This window comes from Triticum dicoccoides, chromosome 2B, assembly GCF_002162155.2.
Source record: "Triticum dicoccoides isolate Atlit2015 ecotype Zavitan chromosome 2B, WEW_v2.0, whole genome shotgun sequence".
NCBI classification, from domain to species: domain Eukaryota; kingdom Viridiplantae; phylum Streptophyta; class Magnoliopsida; order Poales; family Poaceae; genus Triticum; species Triticum dicoccoides.
In genome coordinates, this window is record NC_041383.1 from 629,194,940 (window position 1) to 629,203,209 (window position 8,270).

Below are 8,270 nucleotides of genomic sequence, written 5' to 3' on the forward strand. Positions count from 1 at the left end.
GGGGTTCGATACATATACAACAGCCAAGACGTTGGCGTTCCCTACATGCAGGGAAGTGGAGATAAGGCGCCGGGAGGTTAGCTAGCTACCTAATGACCCGGCCCTGCAGTTACAACAGCAATACAACTCATACACACATATGCTGGTACAACACTTGTCACGGTACAACTCAACAGTTTCAATCACAAAATCTCAAACGAATCGCGCACAAGCATCAAATTATATGCTTACTCGAACCTATTGATCTGATTATCTGGAAACGGCCCATGAGAAAACACGCGAAAAAGGTGCAGGCAGAACAGATGCACGCGGGCGCGCAGAAATATAATCAGAGTATCCGATGCTCACCGAGACGAGTGCCGTGTAGAAGGCGACCTGCACGCGGCCGCCGAGGACGTCAACGGCGGCCTCGTGGATGCCGGGGAGCCGCTTGACTGCCTTCTCTACCGAGCCGGCGCACGCGGCGCACGTCATCCCGGACACCGCGAACACCGCCACCTTCTCCTCTTCCTCCTCCGCTGCCTCCAGATCGACCACGGATGACCCGCCTTCTCCTCCACCACCCTCGCCGGCGACCGCGGCCGCCCTTGGTCGCTGTGGCATGGACGGGTACCGCGGCCGCAGCGTGAGGTGGCCGCTCTCATCGGAGCCGCTGCTGTGGAAGCATGTGAGGAAGAGGGACCGAGTGGCCGCCGCCATTGGAGCGTGGATTCCCAACAATATCGAGAGAATGTTTTAGGTTGGGGGTTCTGATCTCGGGGGTGGGAAAAAATGTTTCGAACATTGGCAGATTTATAGGCGCGATCGAGTGCGCGCGCAGCCGCGCACGCATCGCCGGAAAATACTGTACGTACGCCGTTCGGTTACTCACAACTATCATTTTGTAATGGGTGGGCTTGGGCCGCAAGCAAGTGTGGTATTGGACGGATAGTTTCTTAAACGGGCTGCGACGACCTCGGACTGTCGAAGACGTCAGACACTCACACGCAGACCAGGGGGTTCTCTGGGGAGAAATCGAATTTTCTTTCTTTCTTTTTCTTAATGACGCTGGGCAAGAAATCCACACTTAAATCCAAACAAGGCATTCAAACTTTGATATTCTTGCTGACATTTCAATGTACTGCACTTACTCTTTTTTTTTTGCGGGAGAATGTACTGCACGTATTCAGTCGGTTTGTGTTTTAAAAAGAGCCCAGGTTGCATGATTGTAGGCAGCACGCCACACAAAATTTCAGTTCGAATTTGACTTGGAGTTGCTTGTGGTAGCAGGAGAGCGAAGCAACGTGATGTGATGTCGAATTCGAATTAAATTATCGGAAGATCTCGGGTGCCCACGAATCAAATTCGAGCCCCGGTTCCGATTTGCCTTTGAATTTGGAGGTCCCCCGTTTCAAAAGCAACGAATGCCCAGAAATCATAATGCCACGACAGGTGACCTTGGTAAAATTAACCAGCGGTTGTTTTCACATCTTCATGGTGTACGTCTACCTGCGTGCAGTGTAGATCAATCTCACTGGTAGCAGGAGCCAATCATGGAAACTCTAATACTGATTCCTGCCCAGTTTCAAAAAAAAAAAAAAGAACTGATTCCTGGACACTTGCTTCTTCTCCAGTTATTATTCTGTTATTATAAGAGCCTGAGGTTGCCATTTCATTAACTACCCCATGCATGGTCACCCCAATCAGATGAATTCAGAAAATGTAAGCAAGCTGAGCATGTCATGCGTACGTGGACGCTTTCGTTGTCTTCGCCCGATAGAAATCACCGCAGTGTATTAGTAGTGTTGACGAGTGTGAGAGAATTATATGGTTGATGGATGTTTGAAGTTGAATTCGTTGCAGAGAGAGCAAAAAATATTTGAATCGCTTGGAACGACGTGCACACGTAGCCTAAACCAAATATATATCCGGGAAGTCAAGTGAGATGATGACCAAATACGAGAGGGATTGCGTGGTAAATAATCAAGTGTTCCTTGTTTTGACACCATCCCGCCATCGTCGGACGAAGATAACTTACCTGGCAATCAAATGACTTGACTAATGTGTCGCAACTGATTGATTTGTATAGGCTGGTTAGGTTCGTTACGGGTAGGTTGATTCTTTGGTGTAGCAAGTATTCCCATCCGTCCGGATATACTTATAAAAATGGATACAAATGGATATATCTAAAACTAAAATACATCAAGATACATTCATTTATTGGACAAGTATTTCCAGACGGAGGGAGTAGCAACTCGTGGCACCAAATTCTGGTTTCACATCGAGCGTAGCCACCACCCTCGCTGGCGCCGCGCGCCACTCTGGCCGCGGCGGCCACCGCCCCACCTCTGTCGCTGCCTGGCGGGCAGCGGCGCCACCACCCCGCACCCCATGGACCACGTCCAGCCCCACAGATCCACCAGGTCCCCGCACTCCCACTCGCGCGACACCTCTCGGTGGGGCACGCAGTCCTCGAGCCCAGATCCGCTTTCTTCCAACGGTCCTTCCCTAGTGTCGGACTTGCAACTGTATCGACCGGCATCAACGGCTCATCTAGGCACTCTGCCGTGAATCCTGCTGCGGGGTGAGTGCTCCCACGCAGAGCCACCACTCCCCCAGCGGTACAAGCAGCGGCTCCACTCTTCGGGCAACATAGACTTCAATCCATCGTAGTTAGGCCTTCCCTCGCGCCCTTCCCTTCCTCTTTAGGCGATGAGGATGGATGGACGGCGGTCGAGTCCCGGAAGGTGCGCAATATAGAAAAGAAGACAGCAGTCTGTAGCACGCGCCGGTCGGGCCAAGGGCGCTGCCATTAATGTCCACGATGGGCACGCAACCTTCTTCAGCCGCTTCGACGGGCTCTGCTTCCCCTGCCTCAGCACCGAGCACCACCGGATAGATTGCAGAAACCCTCTTAGATGCATCATTTGCAAGCTCCAGGACACTATCGTAGAGAGTGCCCTCAAAATCCAAAGAAGATAGCAAGAGGGAACATCAGCAAGGAGAGCCCGCGGTCACTTCGCGGCCGGGGGCCGGTGCGGACGAAGCTCCGCTTCCCCACCCCACCGCCGCCACCAGTGCCTCCTGATCCGGCCATGGACTGAAGGAAATATACCCTAGATGCAATAATAAAGTTGTTATTTATATTTCCTTATATCATGATAAATGTTTATTATTCATGCTAGAATTGTATTAACCGGAAACTTGATAGATGTGTGGACACATAGACAAAGACACAGTGTCCCTAGTAAGCCTCTACTAGACTAGCTCGTTAATCAAAGATGGTTAAGTTTCCTAACCATAGACATGTGTTGTCATTTGATGAACGAGATCACATCATTAGGAGAATGATGTGATGAACAAGACCCATTCGTTATCTTAGCATAATAATCGTTAAGTTTTATTGCTATTACTTTCATCATGTCATATACATATTCCTTTGACTATGAGATTATGCAACTCCCGGATACTAGAGGAATACCTTGTGTGCTATCAAACGTCACAACATAACTGGGTGATTATAAAGATGCTCTACAGGTATCTCTGAAGGTGTTTGTTGGGTTGGCATAGATCGAGATTAGCATTTGTCACTCCGAGTATCGGAGAGGTATCTGTGGGCCCTCTCAGTGATGCACGTCATAATAAGCCTTGCAAGCAATGTGACTAATGAGTTAGTTATGGGATGATGCATTACAGAACGAGTAAAGAGACTTGGTGGTAATGAGATTGAACTAGGTATGAAGATACCGACGATCGAATCTCGGGCAAGCTAGTAACATATCGATGACAAAGGGAATAACGTATGTTGTCATTATGGTTTGACCGATAAAGATCTTCATAGAATATGTAGGAACCAATATGAGCATCTAGGTTCCGCTGTTGGTTATTGACCGGAGAGGTGTCTCGGTCATGTCTACATAGTTCTTGAACCCGTAGGGTCCGCACGCTTAACGTTCGATGATGATTTTGTATTATATGAGTTATGTGATTTGGTGACTGAATGTTGTTTAGAGTCCCAGATGAGATCACAGACATGACAAGGAGTCTCGAAATGGCCGAGAGGTAAAGATTCATATATAGGACGATAGTATTCAGACACCGGAAGTGTTCCGGGGGTACCGGGTACGTATCGGGTCACCGGAAGGGGTTCCGGGCAACCCTCGACAAACTATATGGGCCTAATGGGCCAAGAGTGGGACAGACCAGCCCCTAAGGGGCTGGTGCGCCCCCTATAGGCCAAAATAAGGGGGAAATGAAAGGAGGGAAGGGAGAAGGAAAGGGGAGGATTCGGCCTCCCCCTTTCATTCCCCTCCCCCCTCTCTTTCCTCCCCCCTCCGATGAATATGGAAGGGGGGAGGCCGACTTGGAGGAGGCGCCCAAGTAGGATCCCTCCTACTTGGGGCGCTCCTTGCTTCCCCTCTCCCTCTCCCACCTATATATATGTGGGGGGCACCGCTAGAACACACAACATTGATTCCTAGCCGTGTGCGCCCCCCCTCCACAGTTTATGCCTCCAGTCATATTGTCATAGTGCTTAGGTGAAGCCCTGCGCGGATCACTTCACCATCATCGTCACCACGCCGTCATGCTGTCGAAACTCTCCCTCGACACTTTGCTCGATCAAGAGTTCGAGGGACGTCATCAAGCTAAACGTGTGCAGAACTCAGAGGTGCCATACATTCGGTGCTTGATCGGTTGGAACGAGAAGAAGTTCGACTACATCAACCGCGTTGTCAAAGGCTTCCGCTTTTGGTCTACGAGGGTACGTGGACACACTCTCCCCCTCTCGTTGCTATGCATCTCCTAGATAGATCTTGCGTGAGCGTAGGAATTTTTTTGAAATTGCATGCTACGCTCCCCAATAGTGGCATCAAAGCCAGGTCTATGCGTAGATGATATGCACGAGTAGAACACAAAGAGTTGTGGGTGGTGATTGTCATACTGCTTACCACCAATGTCTTATTTTGATTCGGCAGTATTGTTGGATGAAGCGGCCTAGACCAACCTTACATGACCACGTTCATGAGACCGGTTTCATCGACAGACATGCAACTAGTTTGCATAAAGGTGGCTGGCGGGTGTCTGTTTCTCCAACTTTAGTTGAATCGAATTTGACTGCGGCCGGTCCTTGTTGAAGGTTAAAACAACAAACTTGATAAATCACCATTTTGGTTTTGATGCGTAGGTAAGAACAGTTCTTACTAGAAGCCTATAGCAGCCATGTAAAACTTGCAACAACAAAGTAGAGGACGCCTAACTTGTTTTTGCATGGCATGTGGTGACGTGATATGGTCAAGACATGATGTGATATACGTTATTGTATGAGATGATCATGTTCCGTAAAAGTTATCGGCAACTGGCAGGAGCCTTATGGCTGTCGCTTTATTGTATGAAATGCAAACGCCATGTAATTGTGATGACCCACAAGTATAGGGGATCTATCATAGTCCTTTTGATAAGTAAGAGTGTCGAACCCAACGAGGAGCAGAAGGAAATGACAAGTGGTTTTCAGCAAGGTATTCTCTGCAAGCACTGAAATCATCGGTAACAGATAGTTGTGTGATAAGATAATTCATAACGGGTAACAAGTATCAAAAGTAAACAAGGTGCAGCAAGGTGGCCCAACCCTTTTTTTTAGCAAAGGACAAGCCTGGACGAACTCTCATATAAAGCAAAGCCTCCCGAGGACACATGGGAAATGTTGTCAAGTTAGTTTTCATTATGCTCATATGATTCGCATTCGTTACTTTGATAATTTGATATGTGGGTGGACCGATGCTTGGGTGCTGCCCTTCCTTGGACAAGCCTCCCACTTATGATTAACCCCTCTCGCAAGCATCCACAACTACGAAAGAGAATTAAGGTAAACCTAACCATAGCACGAAACATATGGATCCAAATCAGCCCCTTACGAAGCAACACATAAACTAGGGCTTAAGCTTCTGTCACTCTAGCAGTGCATCATCTACTTATTACTTCCTAATGCCTTCCCCTAGGCCCAAACAATGGTGAAGTGTCATGTAGTCGATGTTCACATAACACCACTAGTGGAAAGACAACATACATCTCGTCAAGATATCAAACGAATACCAAATTCACATGATTACTTATAACAAGACTTCTCCCATGTCCTCAGGAACAAACGTGACTACTCACAAAGCATATTCATAATCATAATCAGAGGAGTATTAATTATCATTAAGGATCTGAACATATGATCTTCCACTGAATAAACCAACTAGCATCAACTACAAGGAGTAATCAACACTACTAGCAACCCACAGGTACCAATCTATGGTTTTGGGACCAAGATCGAATACAAGAGATGAACTTGGGATTGAGAGGAGATGCTGCTGGTGAATATGTTGATGGAGATTGACCCCCTCTCGATGAGAGGAACGATGGTGATGACGATGGCGATGATTTCCCCCTCCCGGAGGGATGTTTCCCCGACAGAAGAGCTTCGTCGAAGCCCTAGATTGGTCCTGCCCAGGTTCCGCCTCGAGACGGCAGTGCTTCGTCCCGAAAGCTTCTCTCTAATTTGTTTCCAGGTCAAAACACACTATATAGCCAAATATGGGAACCGGAGGCCTGCCAAGGGGCCCACAAGGTCGGGGAGCGCGCCCAGGGGGTGGGCCGCACCCTCCACCCTTCTGGCTGGCTGGTGGCCCCCCTCTGGTTCTTTCTTCGCCCATTATTTTTTATATATTCCAAAAACATGCTCCGTGAAGTTTCAGGACTTTTGGAGTTGCGCAGAATAGGCCTCTAATATTTGCTCCTTTTCCAGCCCAGAATTCCAGCTGCTGGCATTCTCCCTTTCATGTAAACCTTATAAAATAAGAGAGAATAGGCATAAGTATTGTGATATAATGTGTAATAACATCCCATAACGCAATAAATATCAACATAAAAGCATGATGCACAATGGACGTATCAACTCCCCAAGCTTAGACCTCGCTTGTCCTCAAGCAAAAGTCGATATCGATAAATATGTCCACATGTTTAGAGATAGAGGTGTCGATAAAAAAACAAATACGGACATGAGGGCATCATGATCATCTTTAAACAACAACATATAATGCCATATAATTTCTTATGCTATAGTATCAAATGCTTCTACACAATCATCATAAAAAACAAAAGGCGTATCTTTTTGCAAGAGATTAGTGAGAGGCCTAGAAATTTTAGAGAAGTCTTTAATAAACCTCCTATAGAAGCCAGCATGACCACGGAAACTTCTTATACCTTTGATATCTTTAGGAAACAACATCTTTTCAATAGCATCTACTTTAGCTTTATCAACTTCAATGCCTCTTTCAGAAATTTTATGCCCCAAGACAATACCTTCATTAACCATAAAGTGGCACTTTTCCCAATTCAAGACAAGATTAGTTTCTTCACATCTATGCAGAACTCAGTCAAGGTTGCTTAAGCAATCATCAAAAGAAGTTCCGTAAATGGAGAAATCATCCATGAAAACCTCAACAATCTTTTCACAAAAGTCAGAGAATGTAGCAGTCATACGTCTTTGAAAGGTAGCAGGTGCATTGCATAAACCAAAAGGCAAGCAAAGGTATCAAAAGGGCAAGTAATAGTAGTTTTCTCTTGATCCTCTTTTGACACAGGTATTTGAGAGAAACCAGAATAACCATCTAGAAAGCAAAAATGAGTATGTTTGGATAGCCTTTCTAGCATTTGATCAATAAAAGGTAGAGGGTAATGATCTTTTCTAGTAGATTTATTCAATTTGCAAAAATCAATTACCATTCTATAACCAGTAACAATTCTTTGAGGAATCAATTCATTCTTATCATTAGGAACAACAATAATACCTCCCTTCTTAGGGACACAATGAACAGGGCTTACCCGTTGACTATCGGCAATAGGATAAATTATACCTGCCTCTAGAAGCTTTAGTATTTCATTTCTTACCACTTCTTTCATCTTGGGATTTAACCGTCGTTGATGATCAACAACTGGTTTAGCATCTTTCTCCAATTTAATTTTGTGCTGACATAGAGTGGGACTAATGCCCTTAAGATCATCAAGAGTATATCCAATAGCGGCACGGTGCTTCTTCAGAGTTTTCAATAATTTCTTTTCTTCACGCTCTGAAAGGTTAGCACTAATAATAACAGGATATATCTTTTTTTCATCAAGATAAGCTTATGTCAGAGTATCAGGTAATTGTTTAAGCTCAAACACAGGATCACCCTTGGGTGGAGGAGGATCCCCAAGGATTTCCACATGCAAATTATGTTTCAGAATAGGTCCCTGATTAAAGAATACTA

At 46.1% G+C, this 8,270-nt stretch overlaps 1 pseudogene; it reads right to left on the reverse strand.

The window, feature by feature from the left end:
- Nucleotides 1-249: 249 nt before the first annotated feature.
- Nucleotides 250-699, reverse strand: LOC119365267 (annotated as a pseudogene).
- Between the last annotated feature and the right edge of the window lie 7,571 nt (nt 700-8,270).